This window comes from Acinonyx jubatus, chromosome D2 (assembly GCF_027475565.1).
Source record: "Acinonyx jubatus isolate Ajub_Pintada_27869175 chromosome D2, VMU_Ajub_asm_v1.0, whole genome shotgun sequence".
NCBI lineage: Eukaryota > Metazoa > Chordata > Mammalia > Carnivora > Felidae > Acinonyx > Acinonyx jubatus.
In genome coordinates, this window is record NC_069393.1 from 33,672,586 (window position 1) to 33,685,395 (window position 12,810).

A 12,810-nucleotide genomic window follows, 5' to 3' on the forward strand; every position below is an offset into this window, starting at 1 on the left:
ATAAGACTGGTTGCTGAAATAAAACATTTATTAAAAGAGTTTGTGGGTAAAGTGTTTTTTTGTATCCATAGTGACTTTCTGAAGTGCTTGTTTGTTTTGCAGGTAAATGCTTAGTGTTTGTTTTTTATCTTTATGGAATTGGATTGACTGCCTGCATAAGTACATTGAATGTTGTGCAATCAATATTTTGTGAATGCAAAATAGAATTAGTTGATACTCATTGTTTTATAGTTTTAGAACCTGTTCACGTATGTTTGATGATCCTTTTCATTTTCCTCTGTGGTAGATAGGTACAACAATCATTATATTATTTACATGTGACAGAAGAGTGAGCTGAGCCCAAGAGAATAAGTGACTTGTTTAAAGCAGGGATGGGCCAGATTTGTCCCACCACTTGTTTTTGTGGTGTATAAGCTAAGAATGGTTTTTATATATTTTTAATGACTGGTAAAAAGAAGAATAATATTTTATGATGTGAAAGTTATATGAAATTTAAATTTCACTGTCCATAATTAAAGTTCTATCTTACTAGAAGATACTCATGCTCATTCATTTATGTATTGTCTATGGCTGCTTTCCCACCCCTACGGCAGGGATGAATAGTTACAGCAAAGATTTGACGTGGCATTCTCATTGTTTCACACTGCTGCTTGGCATACTAACATCCCAGTGATAAAGTAATTCAACAGTGTTTTAAGTGTCACATTTGTTACTGTGGCATAACACTTTATTTTTTATTTCTAGTACATACCTATCATGTCAAAACAAGAAAAAGAGAAAAGGGGACTTTGAATCCCATTTTTACAGGATAGTGAACTATGGGTTATTTTATTAAATTAGATGATGAGACATTGTGTTTATTAAGCTCTATTAAAAGACCATTGCATACATTGCCATTACCAGGCTAAGCACTTACAGTATTCCAAACTCAAGGAAAGCAATTCTTATACAAGTTAGAAAATTTAAAGTATAATAGCTTATCACAGCAGAGGTTTTTCGCACATACAAACAAAAAATCAAAATGAGGTTGCACCCAAAGTAAGGTTTGGGAGTATATAATTTCTTAGCTAAACAGTGAGAGCCATTTACCAGTGTTGAGTGAATTAAATTGTGTTTTGTTGTATTAGCCAAAGAAATGTGTTTAGAGAAAATAAATTTAAGACTGTCAGTTTTTTGGTGGCAATAGTTGCTTTAACAGTTGAGGACATTGGTAGCAACATCAGTAGTCAATTAAAGAAAAAGAACGATTTTGAGTGGTTTTCCTTAGTTTTTGGTGAGTCATCAGATATTTACTGACAGTAATCAATTGTTTTTTTTTAATTCACAGAAGTGATACTGAGTTTCAAGTGACTGGACAATTAATTAGCCTTCATGAAAAGTCTGTATCAAACAACTGTAGGCAAGAATATTTTCAAAAAAATTAAGAAAACACTATTTCAGTATGTCTGAAAGTATAATCTGTTAAGATGTGTTACATATGAAACAAAATATGTATGGAACAAAAAAAAAGAGTTAAGATATTTATAAAGTTTGTGAAAATGTAAGGTTTTTAAAGCCTGTGGTTATTCATTGTATTATTGTAATCACAAAATTTTGTAAAATATTTGAATCTCTCATTTATTATTGAACTAGTAGTATTAACAGTGAACTTCATTTGATCTCATGAAGAGATAGTTCCATAAATTTCTGCCTGTAATTTGAGCTATTTGACTTGCCCTGCCATTTGATTACTACAGTTATTTTGAGTTAAGAATATAGATTCAGAGTTTTCTAGATAAGACGCTCCATTAACTAATTATTGTAGCACATGGAATGGCTTTGAAAATTAACTTTTATTTCAGCCTTTTATTGTTTTTTAATGATACTGATATTGTTTCTTAATTGTGAGGCCTATATAGCACTTACATTTGAAACTTAACCATGGTAGTCATTTGACAGCAACTACTGTAGTTTGAATTGTGACAAATGTCAAGCTACTTTATGTATGTCTCATTCTGTCAGAAGTTGAAACAAGAAGTAATATCTCTATTCTTACACTCTTTATAGCAGATATATTTTTCAGGCTGAAACAATAGTTCCAGGAGTATTTTTCAGACCTTGATGGCAGTGCAACGGATGCTTCCTTATTTTAAATCCTTTAACAACGCAGTTGACGACCCTTTGTCTAATTTTGAGTTGGAAGTGATTAATCTATAAGGTAGTGACATGCTAAAAGGCAAATATCAAGAGACTCCTGTAATAGAATTTTATAAATGCCTTTTATGTGATGAATATATTCAATAAAAATTATATGCTTGTGGATTGGTATCAATATTTGGCAGAATCTATGTGAAAAGACTTCTTCAAAGTTGAAATATGTAAAATCTCATAATAGATCAATGTTAACAGATGAACATTTGCAGTCATTTTTGATGATAGGGAACAGTAACTTTGAACACCAATTAAATGAAATGTTATTCTCCCCAAAAGAATTATATTCTTTTTATTAGTAAACTGAATTACAAAACAAACTGACAAGCAAAAAACAACACTACTCAATTATATTTTTAATTTTATCAGCAAAAGTACTTTTGGAAATTTGCTAATCTCTTGTTTTCCAACCACCTAAAAAATATCCTTGAGTTTTTCTTTTTACCCACAAAGTCTAAAATATTTACTACCTGGCCTTTTATAGAGAAAGCTTTCTGACCTCCCCTCTTGTCCAGAAAGAATATTATGTCTAATTAGATATCAGTTCTACATTAGATTAATTGTCCTTTATTTTCATTTTAGAGTTCTTGCATTTATAAAATACTAAAAAATGTTCAAATCTGGTTTATTATCAATATAATATATATTTAAATTGCATACTTTGAAATTGGGAAACAGATTTACCTATAAATTATATATCAGTATAGCCTGTAGGGTATACTGTAACACTCTTTCTGTAGTAGCTAAATAACTGTGGAACCCAGGGCTTTGTCATTTCACCTTGCTTTTGTTTGCTTTTGCTTCCAAATTGGTGGATGTTCGAAGTTTTTACTTTTGAAATTGAGTATGTACTGAAGAGAATATATTCCACATTGTATTGAGTCCAGTGTTGGTGGTTGTTTTAAAAATAGTCTGAATACTCGCTTCAGTTAATAAGCTTTATGGACAGTTTTATTGTAAATTCTGTAAAAAAATTATGAGTTTTAGGGGCACCTGACTGGCTTAGTTGGTAGAACATACAACTCTTGATCTTGGGGTCACGAGTTCAAGTCCCATGGTGGGTGTAGAGCTTACTTTAAAAAAATATATATGAGTTTTAGGATCTCATGTATCATGTCTTGATACATTCTATATCGTGTATTTGTAAATGCAAAGTTTATGAAATAACTTTTGCATTAATATTAACTTGATGTAAAAGAAAGATATATCTTCAGTTTTTAAAAATATAAATTATCCCATTTATTTCTTACATTAGCTTTCTGAGAGTTTATTGTTATCATATGAGAATTCATAGCTGGAGAAACATCTTTTACAAAAGAATGTTGTAATCTGAACCCATCACCCAGTATTCTTCAGTTAGCAATTACAAAGTTTTATTGACAGTTAATTTCTGGTTGCTAATATCCTAAAATCATTATATTCTCATGATTATTTAATAATTAAGTTCTTTTTGTTTTATAATTGAGCTCTAGTGTTTATTTTTAAAGTTTCCTTTTATGGAGCATTTTTGTCTCTTGGCACGTTGCTTTCGAATTAGAGTTCTTTTTTCTTTTTTTTTTTTTTAAGAGTCTGTTTATATTCAGTGGGATTAAAAACACACTTCCACTTTTAGAGCAGATTTATCATCTACCCTTCAGGCTGTTCTTTAACATGGAGCTCTTAAGAATGAATATCTTAAGATACTCCCCAGATGTTTTAAACTTCAGCAAAGTTGTGGTTTTCTTTATTGGAATCTCTGTTTGTAGTGTTCGAAGATGAAAGAAAACATCTCTTTAGTATCTAAACACTTTTCATATTGGTTTTAATGTCTTTTGCTGCAAAGGCATGCATAAGATAAAACTTCTATACTGATAAATTTTCAAAACTTTACTTTTAAAAAGTAATACCAAATTGAGAATTTCATTTACAGTAATGTGAAAAGTAATATTGTGTGCTATATGTGCTTTTGAATCAACATTGATGTTATGTGGTTAGTATGTAACCTTTGGATATGCAATAGATTTTATTTTTCATTATTTAATGAAGTAGGGATTGAGACTGTTATGCATCAGATATTTTCCAGGATGTTGAGAAGTTTGAATTTAAAATTGTAAAGATGTCAATTATTTGTGTGTTTTTTAGATGGTATCCAGATTGAACATTCTCTGCAAAATCAGCAAGTTATTCCTCCCCAGTTACATAGATAGTTGGTATCATTTATTAACTGTTTACTATGTTTAAGGCACTGATATAGTCTTCACAACAGAGTGGTAGTGTTTTATATTAATTGAAAGAAAGATAAGGAGTTATTAAATGACATGAAAGAGTGAAATAGTACATTGCATGTGCATACACAGACACACACATGGACACACAGACTTTTTTTTTCATTCTGAGCCTGGTGTAGGAGGAGCAACTCAGAACACCCTAATCTAATCTCAGTTCACAAATAATTTGATTTTGTTTTTTCTCACTAGATAACATAATGTCTACTTATTAACTAAAATCTGTCTTATAGTTAAATGTTTCCCTAATAACAATTTTCTACATTCTTATTTTTTTTAAGTTCTTTTGCCATAAGTTTTTATTTAGTGTCCAGTAGGTATCTGAGATAGAGGGAAAATTCAAATCAATGTCAAAGTTTTTTAAAAATGCTCAAGAAAAACTTAATTTTGTTAAAATGTGTACAGATTGATCGTCTGTACTTTCATAAAAATCCAATAGCAACAGCAATAGTAAGAAGACGGTCATTTAATCCTTCCGTAGTTCTTCTATCCAGCCAAACATTCTTTTGTTTATCAACTTTTTTGGCATGTATGTACCTAATATCTGTTAGGTACTATACTTAAATATGGTAGAATGCAAAGACAGATATGGTCTTCAATACCATGTTTTACAAATGAGGAAAACCTAATCTCAGGGAATTTAGGTTACTTGTGCTATGTCATAATTAGATGAACATGAAATTAAAGCCAGGTCTGTCTGACACCAGAACGTTTGCTCTAAACCAGTAAGGAATGCTGCCTACCCTGATGACTTGAAATATGAAATCCTTTTTTGGATCATATTGATATCAGATTTGCCTTTAATGTTCTTTAGTAAGGAATTTGACTCTGCTGGATACTTCTTCCTTCCTTCTAGATATCTTTCTCTCTCTGGGCACTCCCTCTGCCCCCTTTGGTAGGTCAGTGCTTCCCTTCCTCTGTTGGTCCTTTTCCTCTTAAATATTGATATTCCAACCAGTTCCACTCTCTGGATTCTTCTCATTTGTCTGGGCATGGATTTCCATGAGTTTATACTGTTTGGGCTTTCTCAACTTTTTGAGCCTGTAGGAGTGTGTCTTTAATCAAATTTGGAAAGTTGTAGACTTATATTTTTGAAAATTTTCTTCTACACTGTATTTTTTTCTCTTCATCTGGTACTCTGCTGACATAAACTTTAGATGTTTTAATAATATCTCATAGATGTCTGAGTCTTTAATCATTTTTTAAAAATAATTTTTCTCTCTGTTGTTCAGACTGGAATATGTTTATTAATCTGTCTTCAAGTGTACTGAGTCTTAATTCTGTCTTCTTCATTTTGCTATTGAGCCCATCTAGTGAGCTTTAAAATTTCAATTACTGAAATTTTCCTTAGTTTTTTTTATATCTTCTATTTCTTTGATTAGTCTTTTGTATTTTCCAGATGTGTTAAGAGCCCTAGTTCTTTGTGGTTCCCTGGATTTCTCCTTTTTGGTTCTCTAGCCAGAGAACCAGGGCTTTATTTTCCCAGTTGTTCCACATCCTTCTGTGACTGATAACATGTCTGTGGCTAAGTAGGAGGAAGATTCAGAGAGAATAGTTTAAATTTAAACTTATTCATGAATTCTGTCTTTTTAAAGTTTTAATTTTAATTACAGTTAACATGCAGTGTTATATTAGTTTCAGGTCTACAATATACTGATTCAACAATCCCATACATCACCCAGTGCTCATTATGACAAGTGCATTCCTTAATCCCTATCATCTGTTTCACCCATCCCCCTTACCCACACCCTTGTGGTAACCATCAGTTTGTTCTCTATAATTAAGAGTCTGTTTCTTGGTTTGTTTCTCTCCCTTTCCCCTTTGCTCATTTGTTTTGTTTCTTAAATTCCACATATGAATGAAATCATAAGAATTTGTCTTTCTCTGATTTATTTGTTTAGCATTATACTCTTTAGCTCCATTCATGTCATTGCAGATGTCAAGATTTCATTCTTTTTTATAACTCAATAATATTCCATTGAATACATATGTGTGTGTGTACACACACACATACATACATATGTACCACATCTTTATCCATTCATCAATTGTTGGACCTGTGGACTGCCGCCACGATTTGGCTGTTGTAGATAATGTTGCTATAAACATAGGGGTGCATGTCTCATTTGGAATTAGTGTCTTTGTATTCTTTGGGTAGTGCATTTTCTGGATCATATGGTAGTTCTATTTTTAATTTTTTGAGGAATTTCCATACTGTTTTCCAGAGTGGCTGCACCAGTTTGCATTCCCACCGCAGTACAAGAGGGTTCCTTTTTCTCCACATCCTTGCCAACACCTGTTGTTTCTTGTGGTTTTGATTTTAGCCATTCTCACAGGTGTGAGGTGATACCTCATTGTAGTTTTGATTTGCACTTTCCTGATGGTGATAGTGAGCATCTTTTCAGGTGTCTGTTGGCCATTTGTATATCTTCTTTGGAGAAATCTCTGTTCATGTCTTCTGCCCATTTTTTCATTGGATTAATTGTTTTTTGGGTGTTGAGTTTTTCTTTTTTAATGTTTATTTCTGAGAGAGAGCGTGTGTGCACCAGTACAAGTGGGAGAGAAGGAGAGAGAGAGAGAGAGGTATTTCCCAAGCAGGCTCCATGCTGTCAGCACAGTGCCCAACATGGAGACCTGACCCCACAAACTGTGAGATATGATCTGAGCCAAAAACAAGAATCGGATGTTTAACCACCTGAGCCACCCAATGCCTTGGGTGTTGAGTTTTATAAGTTCTTTATGTATGTTGGATATTATTGGATAAGTCATTTGCAAATATCTTCTCCCATTCTGTAGGTTGCCTTTTAGTTTTGTTGATTGTTTCCTTTGCTGTGAAGAATATTTTTATTTTGATATAGTCTCAATAGTTTATTTTTGCTTTTATTTCCCTCGCTTCAGGAGACATATCTAGAAAGAAGTTGCTACAACTGATGTCAAAAGAGATTATTGCCTGTGTTCTCCTCTAGGATTTTTATGGGTTCAGATCTCACATTTCGGTCTTTCACCCATTTTGAATTTATTTTTGTGTTTGGTGTAAGAAAGTGGTCCAGCTTCATTCTTTTGCATGTTGCTGTCCAGTTTCCCAACACCAGTTGTTGAAGAGAATGTCTTTTTTTCATTGGTTATTCTTTCCTGCTTTGTCAAATATTAATTGACCATATAGTTGTGGGTTCATTTCTGGGTTTTCTATTGTTTCTTTGCCCTGTGTGTCTATTTTAGTGCCAATACCATATAGTTTTGATTAGTACAGCTTTGTAATACAGCTTGAAGTCCAGAATTGTGATGCCTCCAGATTTGGTTTTCTTTTTCAAGATTGCTTTGGCTATTCAGGGTCTTTTGTGGTTCCATACAAATTTTAAGATTGTTTATTCTAGTTCTGTGAAAAATGCTGTTGGTATTTTGATAGGGATTGCATTAAATGTTAAACATTCAATGAATTTTTAAACTATATCAAATTAAGTTCTAGATGTTTATTGTATTGTTTTCTTTATATATTTAATTCTCTGTTGTAATTCTCTATTCTTTTATCTGTTTATCAAGTTTTATCAAGTTCTTTCCTTGTTTCCTTGAAAATACTAATCATAGTTATTTTGAAGTCCTTTTATTTCCAGTGTCTGTATTATTTCTGAAACTTTTCTCTTGCTGTTTCCTTTTGTTTTTAGGCAAATTATTTTGCCTCTTTGCATAACTATTAGTTGTTTATTATTTATGTAAGAAATGTAGATCCTTTAGATTGTATTATCTACCAGTGTTTGCCCTTTCCTCTTTGGGACTGATATGGAGTGAAGGGAGAGCTGATTGCCTTAACAAAATCAAGGATTAAGCTAGATCAAAGTTGATTTTCAGTTTTGATAGGTTCAGTCTACCTTGTTTACCTCTGTTTCTAGAGCTTGATCCTCTTGGACTTTTAATTGAGGCCACTGGATCTTTGTCTCATCAGCTCTGAAACATAGCATCAGAAGTGCTCTCAGAGATTTCCAGCTTCTTTATTCTCCAGCCTGATCCACTTCAGTGTTTGGCAAATATCTCAAGTGGGAAGCTGACCTTTTATTTTAGGTCCTCAATTTCCAATTTTATCACTTTAGTACTAATAGTGTCTGAAATCCCTTTTTTTACTCCCTTGCTCTCCACCCCCATCCTAGTGTTCTGTTAAGCCCACAGTCTGAATTTTCAGCCTTTAGATATAACCAGTATAGATAGATGTCCTCTCCCAGTCCCCAGGGAAAAAGTGTCTGTGTTATCTTTAGATTTTATTCTCCATGCCTTCTAGGATTTCATTTTTGCCTGTTATGTTTTTAGTTCCTTTTCTGTTCCTGTCTTTGTTTTTTAAGCCCTGCCAGGCTGAGAGATCTTTCTGCTTTTCAAGTGATTTTGGTTAACCTTCTTAGCTTACCATTCAGTTTCAGAATTCAGCAAATGTGTTATGGGACAAACCAGCTGTGTGTTTGAGGTCCCCAAAATGTCAAATTTTCTCTCTCTAGCCCCATGCTACTGACTACAAATTTAGCCAGGTCGGATAATCATCTGCCAGTTCTAGCCTACCCTCTGAACAGTCCCCACTTCCTTGGAAATTTATTCATTTGATCCTTCTATAGCTCTTTGGTACCTTTAATGATTTATAATTTATATGACTTTTCAGATTGTTGTCAGTCTGAATGTTGGCTGTGACCTGCTATATGCTATTCAGAATCAGAAGTTCCATATGTTCTGTTTTGATAAGAGATTTAAGTGTTTGAGTGTTCCTGATGAGTGATATTTTTCTAAAGTTTGGTAGAGAAAAATGATTAATTATTGCTTGAATACTTTCCCTTTGTATCTGTTACATATGTTTCTAGAATTTTTCTATGATCAGCGAAACTAAGGCCCCCTTATAAACCATGGATTCTGTGATAGAAATAACAGATGAACCAAACCAATACAGGAGGTAAAAAGTATAATTTGTATTTTGGAACTGCCTGTGGGCATATGGCTGGCACTATAGGTTTACCAGGAAGCTGCATGTTTCGTTTTGAGAACCACTGTCCCGCACTATTTCTCCTTTTCTCATATGGCTTTTTTTGGTATGGTTTAAAACTGTCAAACAGTTTTACTATTTAGTGGAAATTGTAAATTGGCTTAGTCAAATTTTGTTGTGTTTTTATAATGGGTAGAAACCAAATACACATATCATGCATCTGAATTTAGGAATAATTCATTTTATTGTAATTATATACAAAGTGCTTTCAAAGGTATATTTGATTATCTTACATGCAAAAAAAACCTTTCAGACCTATAAATGAACAGAATTAAACCTTTAAACTTTTTAGTATTGAATAAAGGTTTACCTAAGCAACACATGGTTAAAAGTGTTTTCTTATCAAAGAAAATAAAATTAGAGCTTGGAGAAATACCTTTAAATTACAATTCATATGAACTAATAGCTTAACCCTAGTTTTGAATGACTGTTACTTTTCCATCTTTAAAAATATGGTTAAATATAAACACATGTGAGAAATGTCCCTTTGGCTTTTATCAAACTGACATTTAAGCAAATTTTTTTCAACCTTACTAAACATTTGTGGTAAAAGGTTTCAAAGCTTTGAATCTTACAATTTGCCTATGGATTTCCCTCCTTGCATTATTCTATTAACATTTGGTCTTAATAAGTATAATCTGTTTAGAATTACTGATTTTTTTTTCGTTTATTATTTGTTTAGATGAGAAGTTTAGGAAAGAACATCGAAAACCCTAGTTGGAAGTTATGAATGCTTTCTTAAGGAAGTTAAACTTTTTTGAGTTTTGCCGTAAAGATTTTACTTGTCTTACTTTACTTTCTCTATGAAATGTTCAAAACTGTTGATGTTTGTTTCTATGCAATGGTGATACTAACACTTTGTGAGATCTTTACCTCCTGATGTATGCCGATTTCTCTTTTTTTTTCTCCCAGGGGAAGGTAAAAAGAAGCTTTAGTTACTGTGAAAGTGGGAAGCAGTTACACTAAGTTAGAACTAGAAGTTGTAAAGGGTGCTTTTGTGGACATTTTCTTACCATATCTTATCATATCTTACCAATTCTTACCATATCTTATTTATAAGGACAGTTTTTTCCATATAAGAATGACTGGTACAAGTTACAGGGTATAGTAATGAATTCTTTCACATTTCATGTAGTATTTGCTTCATATCAGATAGCTAGAAAACAATTGCACATAAAAATTTAAAGAGCTATTTCTGTTAATTTCTCTCTCCCTTTTTCCTTTGTCATCATTTTCATTTTCTTTTGTTTTTCTGGCTTTATAGAATGCTTCTTTTGGATGCATCTTAAAAATAATTAAACCATGGGCACTTGGGTGACTCATTTGTTTAGGTGTCTAACTCTTGATTTTGGCTAAGGTCATCATCTCACTGTTGGTAAGTTCGAGCCCTGCCTTGTGCTCTGTGCTGACAACACAGAGCCTGCTAGGGATTCTTACTCTCAAAATAAATAAATAAACAAACATTTTTTTAAAAGGAAAAAAAAATAAGCCACAGCTACCTTTAATTAAAAAGAAATTCATTCAGTTTTGGGCCATAAGGAGTTTTATTCTAAATATTCTTATTTTTATCATATGTGATTGTATTATTTTCTTAATTATATTGGATGGATCTCCTAATCCTGCATACGCCACTTAACAATTGTGAGAAATCCATCAAAAGTCACTTAAAATAGGCTTGGAGGATAATGACTCTGAATTTCTTCATCCTTAAAACAAAGGATACAAATGTTATACACATATAACCTGTACCTTCAGAATTGCTGAGAGACAGAATATACTAGAAATCTAATTTCTTATAAGTAGAGGAAGAAACATCATATTTCAGTAGAGCTCTTATTGCTTCTATAGGTGTGCACCTTTGGAGAGCAGGGATTTGGGGAGGGGGTGCTTAAGAGACTGTGAAACAGAAGAGAGAGATGTGGAGAATGTAGTTCAAAACAGACACAATCACTCCTGAAAAGAAAAAGCCCAGACGCAGGTCCCAGACTGTTGTTGCTTTGGATTTAGAGCGCATCAAGCAGGCCCTCTTACCAGTGCACCATCCCCAGTCCTTTCCAGTGAGATTTCTCTTTTTAATATTTAATGCTTATTTTTGAGAGAGAGACACAGAGTGTGAGTTGGGGAGGGGCAGAGAGAGAAGGAGACACAGAATCTGAAGCATGCTCCAGGCTCTGAGCTGTCAGCACAGAGCCTGATGCAATGTTTGAACCCACAGACCACGAGATCATGACCTGAGCCTAAGATGGACGCTGAACCAACTGAGCCACCCAGGTGCCCCTAGATTTCTATTTTTTGCCCTTTAAGGGGCTTGTCCAGTATAAGTACTGAATTCTATCCTGGACCTCAGAGCCAAGGATCTAACTGGAGAAGAAGAGAGATACATAATGGGAAAAAGATAACAAAGAATGGGAGAAGACCATGGCTTTGAACTGTGTTAGATTGGAATTGGAGATATCCATATGAACTGATAAAATCAAATGATTTCACAGATACAAACTTCAACTTCTTAGGAGGTTTTCACTGAGATATTATAAATAATAAAAGTGCATTTTATACAATCTTTTTAAATGATTTGTGGAAACTAAATATGTATCTATAGAGAAAAAGAGAAAAATGTTAAAAATGTTAAAAACTGATGAATCTTGGTAAAAGGTATATAGGTATTCTCTGTATTATTCTTTAGTGTTTCCATAGTTTGAAGTTATTTCCAAATCAAAAGTTTAAAAAGTCACTAAGAGTCTAAATCTGAGTCTTAGAAAATTGGGGTATTTGAATTCATCTTACTTGTCTCATAGGCTTGTTTTGAGTTTCAAATGTGTTTCACATGTATCTATGAGTGTCCCTGTGTATGTCTTTCTGTGTAGGTAGGTGATATGTATATATGCGTATACATACATGCAGAAAGAGAGAGACTTTTGGAATTTCCTTTCTTTTTTTCTAGATAGTATATTATTCTTATTTCAATTGCCTATATATTTGCCATATCCAGAATGTCAAATAAATGGAATCATACTGTATTGTAGCCCTTTTTTATGCCTGGCTTCTTTCACATAGCATATTTTGAGATTCATCTCTGTTCTTGAATGTATTATTTGTTTTTATTACTTGATGAGCTTGCCTTACATGGATATACCACAATTTGTCCATTCACTACTTGATAGGCATTTGGGTTGTTTTAAGTGTTTGGTGATTATAAATAAATAAAGCTATTCTAAATAGTCATGTATCTGAGTTGTCTGGTGACTGTATGTGTAATTTCCTAAGAAATTTCCAAATTGTTTTCTAAGGAGGGTGTGTCATTTTTTATTTCCATCAGCAATTTATGAAAGTTTCAGTTGCTGT

At 33.0% G+C, this 12,810-nt stretch overlaps 1 protein-coding gene across 7 annotated transcripts in view; it reads left to right on the forward strand.

Annotated features, from left to right (window-relative positions):
• Window positions 1-12,810, forward strand: part of ADK (adenosine kinase) — a 528,728-nt gene that overhangs the window by 152,096 nt on the left and 363,822 nt on the right. The window lies entirely within an intron of this gene.